The sequence below is a fragment of the Bubalus bubalis genome, chromosome 4 (assembly GCF_019923935.1).
Source record: "Bubalus bubalis isolate 160015118507 breed Murrah chromosome 4, NDDB_SH_1, whole genome shotgun sequence".
Classification (NCBI taxonomy): Eukaryota; Metazoa; Chordata; class Mammalia; order Artiodactyla; family Bovidae; genus Bubalus; species Bubalus bubalis.
The window spans coordinates 148,744,515-148,766,530 of record NC_059160.1 but is presented as its reverse complement, the minus strand read 5'-3'; the positions used below and the strand labels follow the sequence as shown (position 1 = coordinate 148,766,530).

At 39.6% G+C, this 22,016-nt stretch overlaps 1 protein-coding gene, 1 long non-coding RNA gene and 1 pseudogene across 15 annotated transcripts in view; 1 reads left to right on the top strand and 2 right to left on the bottom strand.

The window, feature by feature from the left end:
• Positions 1-278: 278 nt before the first annotated feature.
• Positions 279-938, bottom strand: LOC112584698. The gene is made up of 2 exons (XR_003109079.3): positions 804-938; positions 279-479 (listed from the first exon to the last, which is right to left on the bottom strand). It is a non-coding gene; the product is annotated as an uncharacterized LOC112584698 (long non-coding RNA).
• Positions 795-22,016, top strand: part of USP54 (ubiquitin specific peptidase 54) — a 132,830-nt gene continuing 111,608 nt past the window's right edge. For 5 of the 14 annotated variants that reach the window (XM_044942247.2, XM_044942248.2, XM_025284732.3 and 2 more), the window contains exons 1-2: positions 829-927; positions 12,269-12,310. The gene's annotated coding sequence lies outside the window, so the exon portion shown is untranslated. Of the gene's footprint in view, positions 928-1,151; positions 1,299-2,101; positions 2,127-12,268; positions 12,311-22,016 lie in introns of those variants that run through there. The other 9 variants (XM_025284738.3, XM_025284737.3, XR_003109077.3 and 6 more) reach the window with 7 other exon arrangements.
• Positions 7,418-21,847, bottom strand: LOC102389726 (annotated as a pseudogene).

Below are 22,016 nucleotides of genomic sequence, written 5' to 3'. Positions count from 1 at the left end.
GTATCAGGCTCCTCCATCCATGGGATTTTCCAGGCAAGGGTGGAGTGGGTTACCATTTCCTTCTCCAGAGGATCTTCCTGACCCAGAGATCGAACCCGGGTCTCCCATATCGCAGGCAGACGCGTTACCGTCTGAGCCACCAGGAGAGAAAGCCCTTAAAAACTGTGTTGAGAGTCATCAACTAAGGATGTGCCCAAAGGGTGGCAAGCAACTGCAAAGTTCAGATCACGCACCAACGCGGCCCCCTTCCGCATCCAAACACCTGTGCTTATGCTCGATTAAAAACAACAACAACAAACTTTTATTTCCTATTTTGGTAGGGAGAATTGATGGGGGCGGGGCACCAGTACATAAACATAAACATTTCTGTTAAGTCAAATGTCCTTTACAAACCAGGGTAGGGGAAGAACGGATGAATTTCCTGAAGAAAGGTTAACGAAGATACGGAAAGGTCAATTTCTGGCTTGCTCGCTCCATCTCTACTGGGCAGGCAAAAAGAAAATACCAGGAAGACGGAACTTCAGTTAAAGGTGACACTGTTCCAAGTCTGAGACACTGGGAAATGACGGCCACATCCCTAAAGTTATTCCAGTGTAGGATTCGCCATACTAACTTTCCTCAGATGGGACCGTTCCAGCGTCCTACCTACAATAGTTTTCCGACTCTCCCGCCAGTTCAAGATCCTTCCCCGCCCTCGCCCACCTCCAAACCTTTCCGGGCCACCCCCGAAGCGCCTTACAGCCGCCATTTTACACAACACTATCGCGAGATATACTTAGCCGTCTAGAGCCTGACTCATTTACTTTCTTGCGAGAGGCTCTTCCCGGCTGTTCTCGCCGTAGCTGTGGAAACTGTCGCGAGAGCTGGTTGCCTTGGCTCCCTGTAGCTATAGCAGCCGCGGCGGTTAAGGATGCGGCGGCAGAAGCGGTGAGTGCGACACCCTCAGGGGGGCGGGGCCGGAGGTAACAGGGTGCTGGGGGGGTAGCGCTTAGGGAGGGGGTGGGGAAGGTCGGGTCGCGGGAGAAATGGGCCCTCTTGTGACGTGTTGGGTGGGACCCAGGTCCAGTGGTTATAAGGACAGGGCGCCGGTCTGCACCAGGGCACGCGGGAACGGCTGGAGCTGCCGCGAGGTCCAAGGGGGAGGGACCCGGGTGTAGAAGGGTTCAAGGGGCAGGGGCAGGAGTATAGAAGGGTATGTGTGTTGGGAGCAAGATGGTTATGGGGAGTCAGAATTGGAAAAAGAGACCGGGCTACACCGAGGAATAAGTGGGAAGAAATGGGGTACAGCGAGGAGGAGGGTATGTTGAATGGGAGCCCAGAGATTGGGCCCGGTTTGCTTTGCCCTGGCGGAGAGGCGGGGGTTGGGGGGGGGGGGGTGGAGCGGCGGGTGCGGTGTCAGACCTTCGCAGTTTACTGGGGTCCGCCTAACACTAGTCCGGGACTGCGCGCTAAGACCTGGTTCCTTCTAAAGGGCTTGGCGGGAATGGTGGCGTGCTGGAACTTCACCGCCCCCCGCCCCTTCCAAAGAAATCCCCCACGGACTCTGAGATGTGAATGGAGGGTTTGGGTGAAATAGTATTAGTTGGAAAGGTTCTTTCGGTGGAGAGACTATGAGTGGGGTAATGAATGATTGCTGCTCTGAAATAACGTGTGGGATGGGGGCGGGAGAGAGAAATTCTTGAGAAAAAAAACCAAGATGTGCGTATTGAGTTGGAAGAAGGGGGTGTGTGCAAAGCTCACGTTTCTTTCCAGATTCATTCAAGTGTAGAATTTCTTTACGGTGTACTTATGAGATTATATATGCGGTGTAAACTCAGTTTAGATCATACAGTGAAGAATGTGTAGTACGACTTTTAAACCTTCCATGAATATGATTTAAAAACTAAGAAAATGTTTCTGTTGTAGAAGCACCAGGCTGAGCACTAGGGATAGTTTTAGTTACTTGAATATAAAACCTTGTGTCTGTTCTGGTTCTTTGCCTTTTAAGAAATGAACGAATTTTTATTTTAGGAGACAGAGTTTTGAATATCCGTCAGTCTGGAAATAAAAGGAGGCTTCTAGGAGTTAAAATCACTGCGAGGGCAAAGCATTTACACTGAGTCTCAAGGAGTGTTTTCTAGAGACAGGTTTGGACCAGTTTTCTTATTTCTGATGAAAACAGTGGTTTCAATTCAGGCATGAAAAATAATTTGTTCATTTCTATCTACAGATGCAAGCTTTCTGATCATTTTTTCTCACTATTTTTGGTACGTTTAAATTTGCAAAAGCATAACCTCTCTTTTGATTATGTAACTGGATTTTTCCATGTTGAGGTTCACAAATTCATTAATTAGAATAATGGATTTTAATCCTTCTAGAGCTAGCCTTGTTGTGGTTAGTCATTGAACCTATTTATTTGATATATGTTAGATTACAACTTTTAATTTGTAATGTTAGTAGCTAATTTTTAAAGTTGAAATGATTTTCTGAGGCAAGATAAAGCTTTATGTGGTTGAGTCCAAAAGACTTCTCCATGAATCCATTAAGAAGCTTTACTGAGTTCCTATTATGTGTAGAGTACTGTGCAAGGCATTGCAGGGGTTGGGGGAAAAGATAAATTCGTTCATTTATCCTTTCGACAAACATTTATTGAGACCTCTCTGTGTTTGATAACTAAGCCTTCTGGGTACAAATACAAGTAAGCCTTGCTCTTTGCCTTGAAATTGCGCAGAGAGCAAAATAGAGTAGCAAATCATTACAATGTAGTAAACACGATACATTTGTGAACACAGGCTTATGAAACAAAATTCCGGCCCTAGGGAGTACTTGTCAACAATAGTTGACAAGAATAAAATGGAAAAAAACTATTAAAAAAATTACAAAATATTAAGCAAATTCTAAATTATGACACATTAATAAAACATATTATGTTTTTCAGAAGAGATAAAATTAGAATGGAAGCTTGAGAAAATTAAGGGGTCAGTTCATAATTTAATAGTCTTTTAAAAGTATTCTTAAACATCACGGAACATTCTTAAGTCAATAATAGTAAGAAGAAGCATAAATGCTATCATTCATTGAGTGATTATTAATGTCTTAGGCACATTATCTCATTTCATTTATTTATTTTCCACCCCTCTTCCCGCCTCAATTTTCTCATTTTATCTTAACAATACTCAGCTGATACTAATACTTCAATTTTAAAGATAAGAAAATTGAAGCTTAAAACATTAAGGCAGTTGTCTAATATCACGGAGCTAGTAAATGGGAGATTAGGGACTGGAGTTGGAAATCTATGCAACTGAAAACCTAAGCAGGATTCCTTTCTTTTTGCAGTAAAGGAGCCTTGGAATGGGGATAAGGGGGCCAGACATTGAACATGGAATTGGCCAGAAGACTAAAATTCAGTCTCTCTTTATTCATAGATTTTGCTCCCTCAAATATTTACACTATGGGGGAACTAATTTGAATATTAGCATGATGCTAAATATGAGGTTTGTATTGTACAGAGAATTGAGTAAATTACCATATTCATGTTGTGTATAATTGTATAGGGAGCTTTGCTTGGGGAAATAGTTATAATAAGCAATTGTTAACATCTGTAAGCTTCCAGAAACTGATGATTTTAACAGTGGAAATGGTTATCTATATTCATATATAGGGCAACTGTTATTACAGCAGACTGAGGGATTTAGGCAAACATTTTTGTAGACTGCTGCAGTTTGGGGCTTTTTTTTTTTTTTTTTTTTTTGGTGTATTTGCTTTCAGGTTTTGCTAGTGTTATAGAACCCGCCTGCCAATGCCAATGTAAGAGATGTGGGTTTGATCCCTGGGTTGGGAAGATCCCCTAGAGGAGCTCATGGCAACCCATTCCAGTATCCTTGCCTGGAGAATCCCGTGGACAGAGGAGCATGGCGGGCTACAGTCCAAATGGTCATCAAGAGTCGGACATGGCTGAAGCGACTTTGCGCGCATGCACACACACACATACGCACAAATATTTGCTTTCAGATTTTTAAAACTATATTCCAAAGTCCAAATTCTGATTTCCTGGTTGAAATTCAAATTTTATGTCTCCCTTTTATATTGAGGACACTGAGAACTTTTAAATGACTTGCCCAGAGTCACACAGCTGCAGTGTCCTAGGTGTTTTTAAGAAATACATGCAGATTTGAAGGTGAGTCAGTGTTTTTTTTTTCCAATTGAGTTGACTTTCTGCATCAGTCCCTCTGTATAGATTTTAGCTGGAATAGCACGTGGGTGTGAATGAGATTCTCATGTTTTCTAACACCTTTTAACTAAGTGGGCTGTGTGCCTATGTTTTTATGTGAGTTATTTTTGAGGCATTGAGACATTTTTCCAAGAAAGGTTTAGAGCAAGACAATGAGATGAGAAAGAGTCTTAAGGGGTGAGAAGGGAACTTCTTCAGAAGGGTTGAAAACTGAAAGCATTTGATGATGTGTTAGGAGGATGATGATCTAAAAGCTTTTCTTTAACTCCACCCACCACAGGAGAGCCTAGAGACTTTTTCTACACACACCCTCTGGAAAGGTTTTATCCACTGGAAAAAAGTATTTCTTTCTCAGCATTTATATTAGCAATAGTAAATAGACATTGAACAAACCAGAAACGATTTACTCTCATGGTAGGTGAAAAGTGATATCTCACTTTAGATTTCCATCTCTTTTATTACCTGTGAGGTTGAACATTTTCCTGTATTTATTTATTTTTTTTTATTAGGCAAACTCAAGGAGATAGTGAAGGACAAGAAAGCCTGGTGTGTTGCAGTCCGTGGGGTTGCAGAGTCGGACATGACTTAGTGACTGAAGGACAAATTAGGCAAAGAGTAGAATAAGCAGTTTCACAGAGAGAAATATAAATATCCAATAAAGAAATAAAAAACAGACTCACAGACATAGAAAACTAACAAAGGGAGAAGGCAGAGTGGAGGGAGTTTGGAATTAACGGACACGCTGCTGCTGCTGCTGCTGCTGCTGCTAAGTCGGCTTCAGTCGTGTCTGACTCTGTGCGACCCCAGAGACGGCAGCCCACCAGGCTCCCCCGTCCTTGGGATTCTCCAGGCAAGAACACTGGAGTGGGTTGCCATTTCCTTCTCCAATGTGTGAAAGTGAAAAGTGAAAGGGAAATCGCTCAGTCGTGTCTGACTCTTAGCGACCCCATGGACTGTAGCCTACCAGGCTCCGCTGTCCGTGGGATTTTCCAGGCAAGAGTACTGGAGTGGGGTGCCATCGCCTTCTCCAACAGACACACTGCTATATATGAAATAAATAAAACAAGGACCTACTGTATAGCACAGGAAACTATATTCAAAATCTTGGAATACAACCTATAATGGAAAAGAATCTGAAAAACAGTCTGATATATGCTTCCCTATCAACCTATATTTGAGTCACTTTGCTGAAATTAGCACACCATTGTAAAATAACTACTTCAATTAAAAAAAAAAGATGCGCAGACTCCTGTGATCTGAAAACTGCAAATTAAACATTTTTTGTTGACCTTGTTTGTCTTTTTTAGAACATTTAAAAATCTTACAGATGTTTAAACTATATACTTGATTTGAAGAAAGAGAAAAAAAGAGTACATTCTTTAAAAATAATAATAACTTTATGTGGAGGCTAAGAAGCAAAGGTTCCACTTCCAGAACTATCCTGTTTGGTGAATTTTCCAGTTCTTTTTCTATGCATTATATGCAATTTCTATTTATAATTTCTATGTCTATATATATCTTTTTAAAGTCAGTGGAATGATGTTTTTTCTGCAGCTTTTTTTAAAGTTAGCAATATGCTTTTGAAATCTCATCCTGTCAGTTCGTACTTTTTAACAGCTGATTGTATTTCAGTTTGAATGTATGTAATCTATTTAACTGTTTCTTTATCTATGGACATTTAAGTTGTCTCAGATTTTTGCAGTTATTGGGAACACTGAAATGAACATCCCATATTCTTGTCTCTTGTGCAACTGTTCTATATTACCTCTAGAATATGTGCCTAGAAATGTTGTTTAAAAGGTTTACATGTTTTTAGTTTTGAAATATACAGCCAGTTTGCCTTTCAGACAGCCTGTGTGCCATTCTTTATTCCACCAGCAGTCTATGAAAGTGCCTCTGACACTGAATATCCGTCTTGTACATTTTTACTAATGTAACAGGCAGATTTTTACATTTTAATTTGTAGTTTTCAGATTACTTTTTAGTTTTAGCATCTTTTTAGTTTTGTTTGATGGGCTGTTTATATTTCTTTTTAAATTGCTTATTCTGTTCTTTATGTATTTTTTAATTGGATTGTTTTCTTTTACCTATTGATTAACAAGAACTAAGAACTCTTTATATGTATATAGATACAGATCCATATTTTAGTATCTATTATGCATATTTTCTCCAGTGTGTTGCATTATCTATAGTGCCTATTAATATACTAAATTTTTTGTATTTTACACAAAAAATACAAGTCACATCTTTTTCATAATGGCCTCTGGACTTTGAGGACTTTCTTAAGAAGGCTCTTGGGACTTCTCTAGCAGTCCAGTGGTTAAGACTTTGCATTTCCACAGCAGGAGGCATGGTTTTAATCCCTGGTCAGGAACTAAGATCCCACGTGCCACTCGGCCAAAACAAAAAAGTTGGGGAGAGGATAGCTAAATAAAATTGGTTGGGTTGAAAATCTACAATAGAATGTATAAATATTAACGGTGTCTGATATTTAATCATACATATGGAAGAAGCTGGTTTTTCTGATTATTATTATGCCTGGGGAGAAGCAATAACTTTTCAGGAGCAATGTTCCTCCACGACTGTCTTCTGAAGGGAAATCCCAACATGTGGACATTCCTGAGTTAAGCATTGAGGAGAAGGTTGGCATAGCAGAAAGAACGTGAGCTTTGGAATCAAGCAAACCTTGGTTCCCTTTCCAGTTGTTCAGTTATTAGAATTGTGATCTTTAGCTCATTGTCGTAGCCGCCTCTGTAAAATGTGTGCTCAAAAAAATGAATGTCACATCAAATAACATCAACTGCTCAGAATTGATATTTTTGTGCAGCTGTATTACGTGGTACAAATATTTGATGACTGAAAAGCGTACTGTTATATTTAGGAGATCTGAATTAATGTTTGCTGCTGACCCATCAGTAACACCATTCAAATCAGGGGGTAGGAGAACCAAGAACCTAGGGTTAAAACCATATAGAAGCACCTTGAAGCGTGTTAGAAATGCCACATTAGAACCCACATCTTAACCAAATCCCAAGGTGATTCATAAATACCTTAAAGTCTGAGAAACAGTGATCAAATATGCAGTATCTGAAGGAAGGTGGTAACTCCAAGCTCAAAGCAGCAGGAGTTGAGGTGGTACTAGCTATAGAAAATTAGGCAGATACTCATACTGTGGTTTGAGATGATTTATTTATTCATTATGTAGGGTCATCTCATCAAGTTGGGGGATGCAGGGAACATCTTCCAGGAGACAGGACTAGCAGGATCCTGATTGGGTGTCTGGACACCAGCTGAGGCGTTTAGCATTACGGCACTAGTTTTAGTCTCTGCAGGAATCTCGGCTAGCTGTGCTGTTCAGTATGCAGACCACTAGCCACATGTGGCTTTTAAAATTAAAGTAAAAATTCTGTCCTTCAGTTGTACCAGCCACATTTCAAGTACACAGTAGTCACATGTGTCTGCTGTATTACACAGTGAAGATACTGAACGTTTCCATTAGTGCAGAAAGTTCTGTTGGGCACCACCTCAGAGGAATAGGTATCTGAATAAGAGTATCTGCCTTAAAGACTGTCAAAATGGCCAAGTACAGAAGGTAGAGAAAAACCTAGGAATTGCTGCTCACATATAGCTTGCCATCCCATTCTAGAACTTTTCCATTACTGCTGCTGCTGCTGCTGCTAAGTCGCATCAGTCATGTCCGACTCGGTGACCCCATAGACGGCAGCCCGCCAGCCTCCGCCATCCCTGGGATTCTCCAGGCAAGAACACCGGAGTGGGTTGCCATTTCCTTCTCCAGTGCATGAAAGTGAAAGGTGAAAGTGAAGTTGCTCAGTCGTGTCCGACTCTTAGCGACCCCATGGACTGCAGCCTACCAGGCTCTTCCATCCATGGGATTTTCCAGGCAAGAGTACTGGAGTGGGGTGCCATTGCCTTCTCCGTCCATTACTGATAGCTGCAGATGATTCCCTGTTCTGTTAAAGTTTGGGTGTACCTGCAAGTGAAGGCATCAAATAAAAGGTGAGAGAGGGCAGAAGCAGAGGAAAACATTCTGGGAATTGTGGGTATTAAGTAAAGGGATTTTCCAGACATACATTGCTGAGCATTGGAAAGAGGCGGAATGGCTGGGTATGGAGTTAGGAAAATCATATAAAGTACTTAAGTATTTAGCTGCTAGTAAAACAGTATTATTCCCAGAAGAAATAATACTGAATAAATTCTAATGTCCAGGTTAATGCCGAGTCGTTCACCTATTTGATCATACCTTCACTAAAGTGTTTAAGTTGGTTTATCAGTATTAAAAATATGAACACTTTTTTTTAATGTTTAATGAGAATTAGTGGGAAAGCAGAATTCAGTTTGAGGTTCAGTTTTCAGCCTTTCCCCTTAGAGAATACATCTATAGAAAAGGCTATCCAAATTCTATTTATTTTTGTTTTGGAGACAGTGCCATATAGTATATTTGTAAGTTGTTTATCTTTTTTAAATTGATGGTTTATAGCAGACACATACATGAATATGCTTTGTAAGTCAAGACCACTGTTTAAGTCACAAATTGCCTGCTAGCAAGTTATTTTGAGTAGGAAATCTTTATGAACCAAACTCTGATTATGATTTTAGTTGGGCAAAGTATAAAAGTCTGATTTAGTTGTTTTTCCTGTGCTTCCTCTTAACAACTCATGAAAAGAATCAACTGCTTTTAAAAAAATTCAATTTGGAGTTCTTATTTCACAATGACTTTCTTCCTTTTTATGCTTTATTTCAATAGATAGTTGCTAAACATCTGCTTTAAAAACAAATTTTATTAAGATATAACTCGCAATTCAATCATTTAAAGTGTACAATTCAAACGTTACTGTATGTTCATAGTTGTGCAACTGTCAGTTCAATCAATTTTATTACATTTTTATCACCCCCCCAAAGAAACTATATCCATAGGCAGTCATTCTCCTTCTCAACCTCTCCCCCCCCCTTAGGAGCTACTAATTTACTTCTATCTCTGTAGATTTACCTATTCTGGACATTTCATATAAATGGAATCATAAACTATCAATATATAGTCTTTTGTGACTGACTTCTCTCATTCAGCATAGTATTTTCAAGGTTCAACCATATTGTGGCATGTATTAGTATTTCATTCTTTTTATCACCAAAAATATTCTGTATTCCCTTATATGAATAGAGCACATTCTTTTTTATCCATTTGGATTGTTTCTACTTTTTGGCTGTTATGAATGAGGCAAATGAGGTGCTTAGCTCACAAAATAAGAATACTAAGGGTTTTGCAAGTGCAAAATTTAAGGAGGTACTCACTCTTAGGGTTGTGTAAGTACAACCCTACTTGAGAGTGAGGGCCTCCTTAAATTTTGCACCCGGGAGCCTCCAGTGTCCAATGAGTCTTGGCAGTGTATTGGCTTTCCTTGAGCTTCATTGAATATCAGCCAGTTAAAAAAACTGAGTAAAAAGCTGTACTTTGCTTTTTGTCACTTTCCTGTTCAACAGTGTTCAGTGATATTCTATGGACTATCAAAGACTGACCTGTGATTCTAGTTTTATTTCCAGTTAGATTTCCACTGTTATTATTTTAGCCAGTCTAAACTACTCTGTATTCCCCAACAAGTCAAAAACTTGTCTGTTATCCTGACTTTGCCCAGTGCTGTTTTTTACAGAGTGACTGACACTTTGATCGAAACCTGTTTCTAGTGGCATTGATGATGGTGAACCTACTGTTTGAGCCTATGGCACTAAGCTTGTTCAGATTCTAGTTCCCAGTATTATCTAGTTTCCCTGGTTGGGGAACTAAGATCCCGCATGTTTTATAAATAGAATCCTGTGTTGTGCTGTGTTTAGTCACTCAGCCATGTCTGACTCTTTATGATCCCATGGAACTTAGCCCGCCAGGCTCTTCTGTCCATGGGGATTCTCCAGGCAAGAATACTGGAGTGGGTTGCCATGCCCTCCTCCAGGGAATCTTCCCAACCCACAGATCGAACCCAGATCTCCCACACTGCAGTCAAATTCTTTACAGTCTGAGCCACCAGGGAAGTCCCCAAATACTGGAGTGGGTAGCCTATCCCTTCTTCAGGGGATCTTCCCAACCCAGGAATCGAACCACGGTCTCTTGCATTGCAGGTGGGTTCTTTACCAGCTGAGCTATCCAGGAAGCCTCAGATAGAATCCTATACTATATAATTTTGGGGGCTTGCCCTTTTTTTTTTCCATTCAGCATTATTTCCTGGAGATTCATTCAGGTTGTTGCATGTATCAGTATTTTGTATCTTTTTTATTGCTGAGAATTATTCTCTGATATGCCTATACAACCATTTGTTTAAACATTCACCTGCTCAAAGACGTCTGGGCTGATTCCAGTTTTGGGCTGTTACAAAGCTGCTGTGAACATTTGTGTACAAGTTTTATATGAACATGTTTCCATTTCTCTGGGATATATGTCCAGGAGTATAATTGTTGGGTTGTATAGTAGTTGCACGATTAGTTTTTTAAGAAACTGGCTGACTGTTTTTCAGAGTGGCAGTAAAATAAATTTTACATTCCCATCAGCAGTGTACCAATGATCCACTGGTATTTGGTGTTGTCACTACTTTTTATTTTAGCTATTCTGATAGATGATGTTCTATAGATATTCTAATAGATGATAGATGCTTTGTGGTTTTGATTTACATTTCCCTAGTCGGAGAAGGCAATGGCACCCCACTCCAGTACTCTTGCCTGGAAAATCCCATGGGCAGAGGAGCCTGGTAGGCTGTGGTCCATGGGGTTGCTAAGAGTCGGACATGACTGAGCGACTTCACTTTCACTTTTCACTTTCATACATTGGAGAAGGAAATGGCAACCCACTCCAGTGTTCTTGCCTGGAGAATCCCAGGGACGGAGGAGCCTGGTGGGTTGCCGTCTATGGGGTGGCACAGAGTCAGACACGACTGAAGCAACTTAGCAGCAGTGGCTGTTAAACATCTTTAAACATGTTAAACATCTTTTCACATGTTTGTTTGCCAACTGTATACCCTTTTTGGTGAAGAATCTTTTGTCTTGTACTTATTTTCTAATTGTATAGTTTGATTTTTTACTGTTGAGTTTTGATCTTTGTATATTCAGAGTACTAGTTCTTTGTTGAATATGTGGTTTGCAAATAATTTCTCCCAGTCTGTAGCTTTTCTTTTCATTCTTTCCCCTCAGCTTTTATTGTACAAAAGTTTTTAATTTTGATGAGGTACAATTTATCGATTTTTCCTTTATGAATCAAGGTTTTGGTGTCAAGTCTAAGAACTCTTTGCCTGACTCTAGATCACAAAGATTTTCTTCTATATTTTTTCCTAAGAGTTTTATATTTTACATTTAAGTTCTTGATAATTTTGATTTAATATTTATATTAGGTATGAAGTTTAAGTTTAATTAATGTCTTTGCAATGGAATTTTAGTTGCTCCAGCACTATTTGTTGAAAAGGTTTTCCTTTTTCCTATAAATTGTTTTTTCATTTTTGTCAAAAATCAAACTGTGTCTCCTTCATTGGCAAGTGGATTCTTTTACCACTGAGCCACTTGGGAAGCCCTAAGAATATTTATGTAGGTCCTTAATTTGGGGTTCTCTATTCTGTTCCATTAATCTATGTATCAGTATCACATTCTTTTGATGACAGGAGCTTTGAAATAAGCTTGATATTGGGTAGAATAATTCCTTCCACTTATTATTCTTTATCAAGATTGTTTCAGCAGTTTTAGAGTCTGTACCTTTCCATGTAAATTTGAGAATAAATTTGTTTAAGTCTTAAAAAAGCCTTACTAGGATTTTGATAGGAATTGCATTAAACTTTTTTTTTTTAAAACTTTACAATATTGTATTAGTTTTGCCAAATATCGAAATGGATCTGCCACAGGTATACATGTGTTCCCCATCCTGAACCCTCCTCCTTCCTCCCTCCCCATACCATCCATGCATTAAACTTATATATTAATTTGGGGAGAATTGACATTTTTATCATGTTGAGTCTTCCAGTCAATGAACAAGCCTGTTTATTTATGTCTTCTTTGATCTCTTTCTTTCAGCATTTTTTAACTTTCGGCATACAGACCCTGTACATGTTTTTGGTAAGAGTATATACTTAAGTATTTAATTTTTTAGAGTGATTTTAAATGGTAATATGTTTTTAATTTTGATTTCTGCACATCTTTTGTTAGTACAATTGACCCTTAAACAACACAGGTTTGAACGATACAGGTCCACTTATATATGGATTTTTAGAAAAAAATACATACTGTAATACTACATATTCTTCCTTCAGTTGAATAGGAGGGTATGGAGCCATGGATACTGGCGGGTGACTGTAAAGTTATGTAGGGATTTTCCACTGCTCAGGGTGTCTGCTTCTCTAACCCCTGTGTTGTTCAAGGGTCAACTGTATATAGAAATCAATTGATTTTTGTGTGTTGATCTTATATCCTGTGATCTTATTATTACTTCTAGGAGTGTTTTAGTATATTCCTTGGGATTGTCTATATAGACCTTATGTCATTTGCAAATAGAGTTTTATTTCTCCCTTTCCAATCTGTATGTGTTTTATTCTTCTTTCTTGCTAATTACAGTGCCTAGAACTGCTGATATTAAATATATGACAGCAGGCCTCCTTGCTTTGTTCCTGTTTGTTGTTGTTCAGTCACTAAGTTATGTCTGACTCTTTGCGATCCCATAGACTGCAACATTCCAGGCTTCCCTGCCCTTTGCTGTCTCCTGGAGTTTGCTCAAATTCATGTCCATTGAGTTGGTGATGCTATTTAATCTTTTCATCCTCTGCTGCCCCCTTCTTTTGCCTTCAGTCTTTCCCAGCATCAGAGTCTTTTCCAATGAGTCTGCTCTTCATATCAGATGGTCAATATATTGGAGTTTCATCTTCAGTATCAGTCCTTCCAAAGAATACTCAGAGTTGATTTCCTTCAGCATTGACTGGTTTGATCTCCTTGCAGTCCAAGGAACTCTCAAGAGTCTTCTCTAGCACCACAGTTCAAAAGCATCATTTTTTCAGCACTCAGCCAACTCTCACATCTTGTACATGACTACTGGGAAAACCATAGCTTTGACTATATGGACCTTTATTGGCAAAGTGATGTCTCTGCTTTTTAATACACTGCCTAGGTTTGTCATAGCTTTCCTTTCAAGGAGTAAGCATCTTTTAATTTCATGGCTATAGTCACTGTCTGCAGTGATTTGGGAATCCAAGAAAATAAAATCTGTCACTGTTTCCACTTTTTCTCCTTCTACTTGCCATGAAGTGATAGGACTGAATGCCATGATCTTAGTTCTTTTTGAATGTTGAGTTTAAAGCCAGCTTTTTTACTTTCCTCTTTCATTGTCACCAAGAGTCTCTTTAGTTCCTCTTCATTTTTTCCATTAGGGTGGCATCATGTGCATATCTGAGGTTGTTGATATTTCTCCTGGTAATCTTGATTCCAGCTTGTGATTCATCCAGCCCAGCATTTCCCATGCTATACTCTGCATATATATTGAATAAGCAGGGTGACAATATACAGCCTCGTTGTATATTTCCTAACCTTAGGGGGAAAGTATTATTTCACCTTTAAGTGTGATGTTAGCTGCAGGCTTTTGTGTAGATGCTCTTTATCAAGTTGTAATCACATATTTTAAAAATTTCAGGTGAAACTGTTTCTTCTATGGTGCTTTTTCTTATTCCCCTAAGCTAGTATTTAACCTCCATATTTCAGTAGCATTCGGCTTATATTACTATTATTGAATTCTTACTTAATTGTATTCTGGTTGATTTGTGTTCATCCATCCCTCCTTCAGACATACACACCCTCTAGGCTATGAGAGCAGATGCTGTTTTATTAATTTTTATATCAGTAGCTTATAGCAGTGTGCTGGCACTGTTGAATTGTTTGATTGAGTGAAGGAGTGAATGAAAGAATAATTGAATAAGAGAATGAGAAACTCTTATAGGGCTGAAAATAGTTTTTAGTCATAAGAGTATGAACTTTGGAGCTAGACAGAATTCAAATCTTAGCCCTTCAATTTAATGCTGCTGTGTGAAATTTAATGCTGCTTCTGAACCTTAATTCTCTTATCTGTGAAATTAGGATAATAATAACCTACCTGAACAAATTAAGTGAAATACTACATGTTAATTCTCAGTATAGTAGCTGTCATGTAATAGGCACTCAAATTCTAGTTTTCCTTTGTTTCTTCATTGAACTGTTGTAAGTATTAAGTTATAGTGATTGTAAAAATCACTTTGTGAACTGTGTCAGTTCAGTTCAGTTCAGTTGCTCAGTCGTGTCCGACTCTTTGCAACCCTGTGAACCACAGCACGCCAGGCCTCCCTGTCCATCACCAACTCCCGAAGTCCACCCAAACCCATGTTTTAAATTTTGTACATGTTTGTGTTAAATACAGTCAAACTAATTTTGATGATGTTGGCTTAAGAGGGAAAAATAGGGACATGAGAAAATGGAGAAGGTTTTCTCCAACAATAACTTCTGTTGAGCAATACCATGTACCAGCCCCTCTGCTCAAACTTTACATGCAATGATTCATTTATTCTTTACAATAACCCTATGAAGCACATACTTCCTCTGAAGGATTATGTCTTAGTTTTTTAATTATAGTTTCCTTATCTCCACCCTTTCTAAATAAACCTCAGGAATTGGGCTAATACAATTTAATGCAAATTTCAAACTTTGTATTAAATGTGAAGTATAATAATTATTTCTTTTTTAAGCTCTCATCTTAGTATTGGGGACTGCATACCTTTAGGTTAAATCTTCATTTTTTTCAGTAAATCTTAGTAATGATATTTATAGGCAGTTTGGTTCCAGAGCACCACAATAAAAAGAATACTGCAATAAAGTGGGTCAACTGAATTTTTGTATGCCACTGGATATAAGAGTAAATATAATTTACTATATAATATACTGTAAATATACGCAGTATACTGTAGTCTCCTAAGTATGAAATAGCGTTATATCTAAAAAATACACTTCTTTTAACTGTACTCTCAGGCTTGTGGGATCTTAGTTCCCTGACCAGGGATTCAATTAGGACCATGGCAGTGAAAGTCCTACCCCTGGACCACCAAGAAACGCCCCCAAATATATATATCTTAGTTAAAAAATACTTTATTGCCAAAAAATGCTAACCAACATCTGAGCCTTCAGTGAATTGTAATCTTTCTGCTGTTGGAGGGTCTGCTGCAGACTGAGCCATCGGGCCATTGAGGTGATGGTTGCTAAAGCTTAGGGTGGTAGTGATGGCTTCTTAAAATAAGAGAACAACGAACGTGGCCACATCAAGTGACTGTGCCTTTTACAAATGACTTCTCTGTACTTTGCAATGCTGTTTTGATAGCATTTTACCCACAGTAGAATTTCTTTCAAAATTGGAGTCAGTCCTCTCAAAACCTGCCACTGTTTTATGAACTAAGTTTATGCAGTATTCTAAATCTTTTGTTGTCATTTCAGCAGTCTTCATAGCATGTTCACTAGGAGTAGATTCCATCTCAAAAAACCACATTCTTTGCTCATCTGTAGAAGTAACTCCTTATCTGTTCAAGTTTTATCATGAACCCCTCAAAGTCATCCATGAAGGTTGGAATAAACCTCTTCCAAACTCCTGATACTTGACCTGTTCCCATGAATCACAAATATTATTATTATTATTTTTTTTTGATCAGTCCTCATGGCTTGTGGGATTTTAGTTCCCCGACCAGGGGTTGAAGCCAGGCCCTTGGCAATGAGAGTCCTAACCACTGGACCACAAAGAATTCCTCACAAATATTCTTAATGGCTTTTAGAATGAAGAGTGTGCTTTCTAGAAGGTTTTCACTTGACTTTGTCCAGATCCATTAGAGGATTTACTATCTATAGCAGCTATGTGTATGCGTGCTCAGTTGTGTTTGACTCTTTGTGACCCTTTGGATTGTAGCTTGCCAGGCTTCTCTGTCCATGGGATTTCTTAGGCAAGAATACTGGAGCGGGTTGTTATTTCTTCCTCCAGGGGATCTTCCCGACCCAGAGACTGAACCTGCATCTCCGGTATCTCTTGCACTGCAGGTGGATTCTTTACTGCCGAGCCATCGGAGAAGCCCTAAAGGGATGTGCAGTATATTCTGAGTCAAACCTTGGCTTCTCACATAACAGAAATTCTATCACTTAACCAGCAATACAAGCAGCATGGCAGCTATGGCTTTACAAAATGTGTTTCTTAAATAATAATGAAACTGCCCACCCAGATTGAGACCTGATCCCACTGTCTTTTAATTGAGATCACACGCCTGGTCTCAGAACTTAATAAAGCTCAGATTCTCTATGTCTCATTGCAGAAAGAATTCAGTGAGGGACAGAGTGATAGATAGGAAGTGGATTTATCTAGATACACAGTCCATAGACAGACTACAATCCATCTCAAAAGGTGAAATGAGAATGGCCTTAGGAGAAACACTGTCCACAGATAGAGTGTGTGGTTAGTTTTAAGGAGTGGGAGGGTTTTGGGGAAGGGGCAGAGATTTCCAGGAATTGGGCCACTGCTCACTTTTAGACCTTTTATGGTTAGCTTCCAAAGTGTCATGACACCAATGATACTGTAGGTGTGTCATTTAGATGCTAATGTATTAATATTGCAGTGAGCATATAATGAGGCTCAAGATTCATGAAAATCAAATCTTCTGCATCTTGGACCTAGCTGGTTCTGACCAGTTTGTGTCTTATCCTCAAGGGCTGTGTCATTCTTTTAGAGGTTATTTCCTTCCCTCCTGTTTTAATAAGACCTGAAAGTCAAAATTTCTCCTTGATGCATGAGCTACAGAATGGATGTTGTGTTAGCAAGCATGAAAACATTAATTTGGTATATCTCCATCAGAACTCTTAGGTGACCAGGTACATTGTCAATGAACAGCAATAATTTGCAAAGAATCTTTTTTTCTGAGTTATAGGTCTCAACACAGGACTTGAAATATTCAGTAAACCATGTAAACGGATATGCTGTCATCCAGGCTCTGTTGTTCCATTTACAGAGCACAGACAGAGTACTGTTGTTCAGTTGCTCAGTTGTGTCCAGCTCTTTGCGACTCCATGGACTGCAACACGTCAGGCTTCCCTGTCCTTTACCATCTTCTGGAGTTTGCTCAAACTCATGTCCGTTGAGTTAGTGATACGATCCCATCTCATCCTCTCTCATTCCCTTCTCCTCCTGCCTTCAATCTTTCCCAATTAGGGTCTTTTCCAATGAGTCAGCTCTTCGCATCAGGTGGCCAAAGTATTAGAGCTTCAGCTTCAGAATCAGTCCTTCCAATGAATGTTCAGGGTTGATTTCCTTTAAGATTGACTGGTTTGATCTCCTTGCTGTCCAAGGGACTCTCAAGAGTCTTCGCAAACACCACAGTTTGAAAACATCAATTCTTAAGCACTCAGCCTTCTTTATGATCTGGCTCTCACATCCGTATGTGAGTACTGGAAAACCATGGCTTTGACTATATGGACCTTTGATGGCAAAGTAACATCTCTGCTTTTCAATATGCTATCTAGGTTTGTCTTAGCTTTTCTTCCAAGGAGCAAGCATCTTTTAATTTCATGGCTGCTGTCACCATCCACAGTGATTTTGTTGAAGCCCAAGAAAATAAAATCTGTCACTGTTTCCATTGTTTCCCCATCTATTTGCCATGAAGTGATGGGGCTAGATGTCATGATCTTAGTTTTTTGAATGTTGAGTTTTAAGCCAGCTTTTTTGCTGTCCTATTTCACCCTCATCAAGAGGCTCTTTGGTTCCTCTTTGCTTTCTGCCATAAGGGTGGTGTCATCTGCATATCTGAGGTTATTGATATTTCTCCTGGCAATCTTGATTCCAGCTTGTGCTTTGTCCAGCCTGGCATTTTGCATGATGTACTCTGCTATAAGTTAAATAAACAGGGTGACAATATACAGCCTTGATGTACTCCTTTCTCAAGTTTGAACCAGTGTGTTGTTCCATGTCCAGTTCTAAGTGTTGCTTCTTGACCTGCATACAGTTTTCTCGGGAGACAGGTAAGGTGGTCTGGTATTCCTATCTCTAAGTATTTTCCACAGTTTATTGTGATCCACACAGTCAAAGGCTTTAGTGTAGTCAGTGAAGCAGAAGTGGATGTTTTTCTGGAACTCATTTTCTGTGTTCCAACAAATGTTGACAATTTGATCTCTGGTTCCTCTGCCTTTTTCACTTCCAGCTTATACATCTGGAAGCTCTCAGTTCACATACTGTTGAAGCCTAGCTTGAAGGATTTTGAGCATTATCTTGCTAGCATATGAAATGAGTGCAATTGTGTGGTAGTTTGAACATTCTTTGGCATTGCCCTTCTTTGGGATTGGAATGAAAATTGACCTTCTCCAGTCCCGTGGCCACTGTTGAGTTTTCCAAATTTGCTGACATATTGAGTGTAGCACTTTAACAGCATCATCTTTCAGGATTTGAAATAGCTGAAATTCCATAGCCTCTACTAGCTTTGTTTGTTGTGATGCTTCTTAAGGCCCACTTGACTTCGCACTCCAGGATGTCTGGTTCCTGACATCCTGGTAAGTGATCACACCATTGTGTTTATCCTGGCCATTAAGATCTTTTTTGTATAATTCTTCTTTGTATTCTTCTTAATATCTTCTCTTTCTGTTAGGTCCCTACCTTTTCTGTCCATTTGTTGTTCCATTTATAGGATACAGAGTAGACTTAGCATAATTCATAAGGGCCCTAAGATTTTTGAAACAGTAAATGATTGTTGGTTTTGACTTAAAGTCACCGACTATATTGAAACCGAGCAGGACCCTGTGGGGCCTTACCAAATACAAAAGCCCCTCCATAACCCCTGTTTCTTGTTTGTAGAAAACATTTTAGTCTCCTAGGCCTTCCCTAGGAGGCAGAATTCCACAGAGCAGACTCAAGTAGTTATTAATTAGAGAAATGAGGAAATGCAGAAACAAAGGAAAAGCAATCAAGCAAAAAAAGTAATGATAGCTTAAACCATAGTTCAGTGATAAAACAGAATCACAGGACTCTTAGTTCCTCCTGAAGGGATATACGTAACAATATGACACATATCTTTGAGTTGCTCTGCGGAAACTAAAATCCCCACCCAGATCTACATCCGGTGACTGTATACTAACGATAAGCACTAGACCTTAGATTCAGTTCAGTTCTGTTGCTCAGTCATGTCTGACTCTTTGCAACCCCATGGACTGCAGCACACCAGGCTTACCTGTCCATCACCAGCTCCCAGACCTTGCTCAAACTGATGTCCATCTAGTCGGTGATGCCATTCAACCATCTCATCCTCTGTCGTCCCCTTCTTCTCCTGCCCTCAATCTTTCCTAGTATCAGGGTCTTTCCCAATGAGTCAGTTCTTCGCATCAGGTGGCCAAAGTATTGAAGTTTCAGCTTCAGCATCAGTCCTTCCAATGAATATTCAGGACTGATTTCCTTCAGGATTGACTGATTTGATCTCCTTGCAGTTCAAGGGACTCTCAAGAGTCTTCTCCAATACCACAGTTCAAGAACATCAATTCTTTGTCCGTCAACTTTCTTTATAGTCCAACTCTTATATTTGTACATGACTACTGGAAAAACCATAGCTTTGACTAGACGGACCTCTGTTGGCAAAGTAATGTCTCTGCTTTTTAATATGCTGTCTAGGTTGGTCATAGCTTTTCTTCCAGAGAGGAAGTGTTTTTTGATTTTATGGCTGCAGTCACCATCTGCGGTGATTTTGGAGCCCAAGAAAATAAAGTCTGTCACTGTTTCCACGGGTTCCCCATCTATTTGCCATGAAGTGATGAGACCGGATGCCATGATCTTAGTTTTTTTGAATGTTGAGAGTTTTAAGCCAGCTTTTTCAGTCCTCTTTCACTTTCATCAATAGGCTGTTTAGTTCTTCTTTGCTTTCTGCCATAAGAGTGGTGTCATCTGCGTATCTGAGGTTATTGGTATTTCTCCCAGTAATCTTGATTCCAGCTGTGCTTCATCCTGCCCAGTATTTCGCACAGTGTACTCTGCACATAAGTTAAATAAGCAGGTGACAATATACAGCCTTGACGTCCTCCTTTCCCAATTTGGAACCAGTCTGTTGTTCCATGTCCAGTACTAACTGTTGCTTCCTGACCTGCATACAGATTTCTCAGGAAGCAGGTAAGGTTGTCTTGTAGTCCCATCATTTTAAGAATTTTTCACAGACCCTAGACTGGTTGGAACCAGAAGGTTGATGATTAAAATTTCTAAAATGTCATCTTGTTATCTCATCATTGACCAATCGGAAAAAAGTCCATAAGCTGATCACGCACTCTGCAACCCTCAATTCTAATGTTGCCTTTAAAAACCCTTGCCTGAAAGCCATCAGGGAGTTTTGGTCTTTTGAGCTTGAGTTACCTGTTCTTGCTTGGTGCCATGTAACAAATGCTGTACTTTCCTTCACCACAGCTTGGTGTCAGTAGATTGGCTTTGCTGTCTGTTAGACAGGTTGAATTTGGTTTGATAACAGCATTAGCCCCTAACAAGAGAGCCAGGCTGTGTTTTGAAGCTTTGAAGCTGGACTTTGACTTCTCTCCAGCTATGAAAGTCCTAGATGTCATTTTCTTCTGATAGAGGCTATTTTGTCTGCATTGAAAATCTGTTGTTTAGTGTAGCCACCTTTATTAAATGTCTCAGCCACATCTTCTGAACAACTTGCTGTACCTTCTACATCAGCACTTGCTACTTCACCTTGGGTTTCTATGTTACAGAGATGACTTCTTTCCTTAAACCTCGTGAACCAACCTCTGTTAGCTTCAAACTTTTCTTCTACAGCTTCCTTACTTCTCTCAGCCTTCACAGAATTGAGTAGAGTTAGGGCCTTGCTCTGGCGTAAGTTTTGGTTTAAGAGAATGTTGTGGCTGGTTTGATCTTCTACCCAGACCACAAACACTTTCTCCATATCAGCAGTAAGGCTGTTTCACTTTCTTATCATTCGTGTGTCACTGGAGTAGCACTTTTAATTTCCTTCAAGAACTTTTCCTTTGCATTAACGACTTGGCCAACTGTTCCTGCATAAGACATAGCTTTCAGCTTGTCTTGGCTCTTGACATTCCTTCCTCACTAAGCTTAATCACTTCTAGCTTCTGATTTAAAGTGAGAGACATGTGACTCTTCCTTTCATTTGAACACTTAGAGGCCAGTGTAGGGTTTTTAATTTCTATATTGTTGTGTCTCAGGGAATAGGGAAGCTCTAGAAAAGGGAGATGGGGAAACAGCTGGTTGGTGGATTGGTCAGAACAGAGCAATGTTTATGAAATTTGTTGTGTTACACAGGCATGATTTGTGATGCCCCAAAATAACATTAACAGCAGAGATTGTTGATCAGAGACTGCCATAACAAGTATAATAATGAAAAAATGGGGACTTCCCTGGTGTCCCAGTGGTAATGAATTCACCTGCCAGTGCAGGAGACATGGGTTCGATCCCTAATCTGGGAAGATCCCACATGCCACGAAGCAACTAAGCCCCTGGGCCGCAACTATTGAGCCTGTATTCTAGAGCCTGGAACTGCAACCAATGAACCCACGTGCCACAACTGCTGAAACCTGCGTGCCCTGCAGCCCACGCTCTGCAACAGGAGATGCCACTGTCATGAAAAGCCTGCGTGCCACAACTAGAGAGTAGGCCTTGCTCACTGAGACTAGAGAAGAGTGAAGAGCAGCACAGCCAAACTAAATAAAGAAATAAACTACTGTTAAAAAAAAGTGAAGCTCAATTAAATGAGGTGTGTCTACACTTTCTACTTCTTCACGTGTACATTAG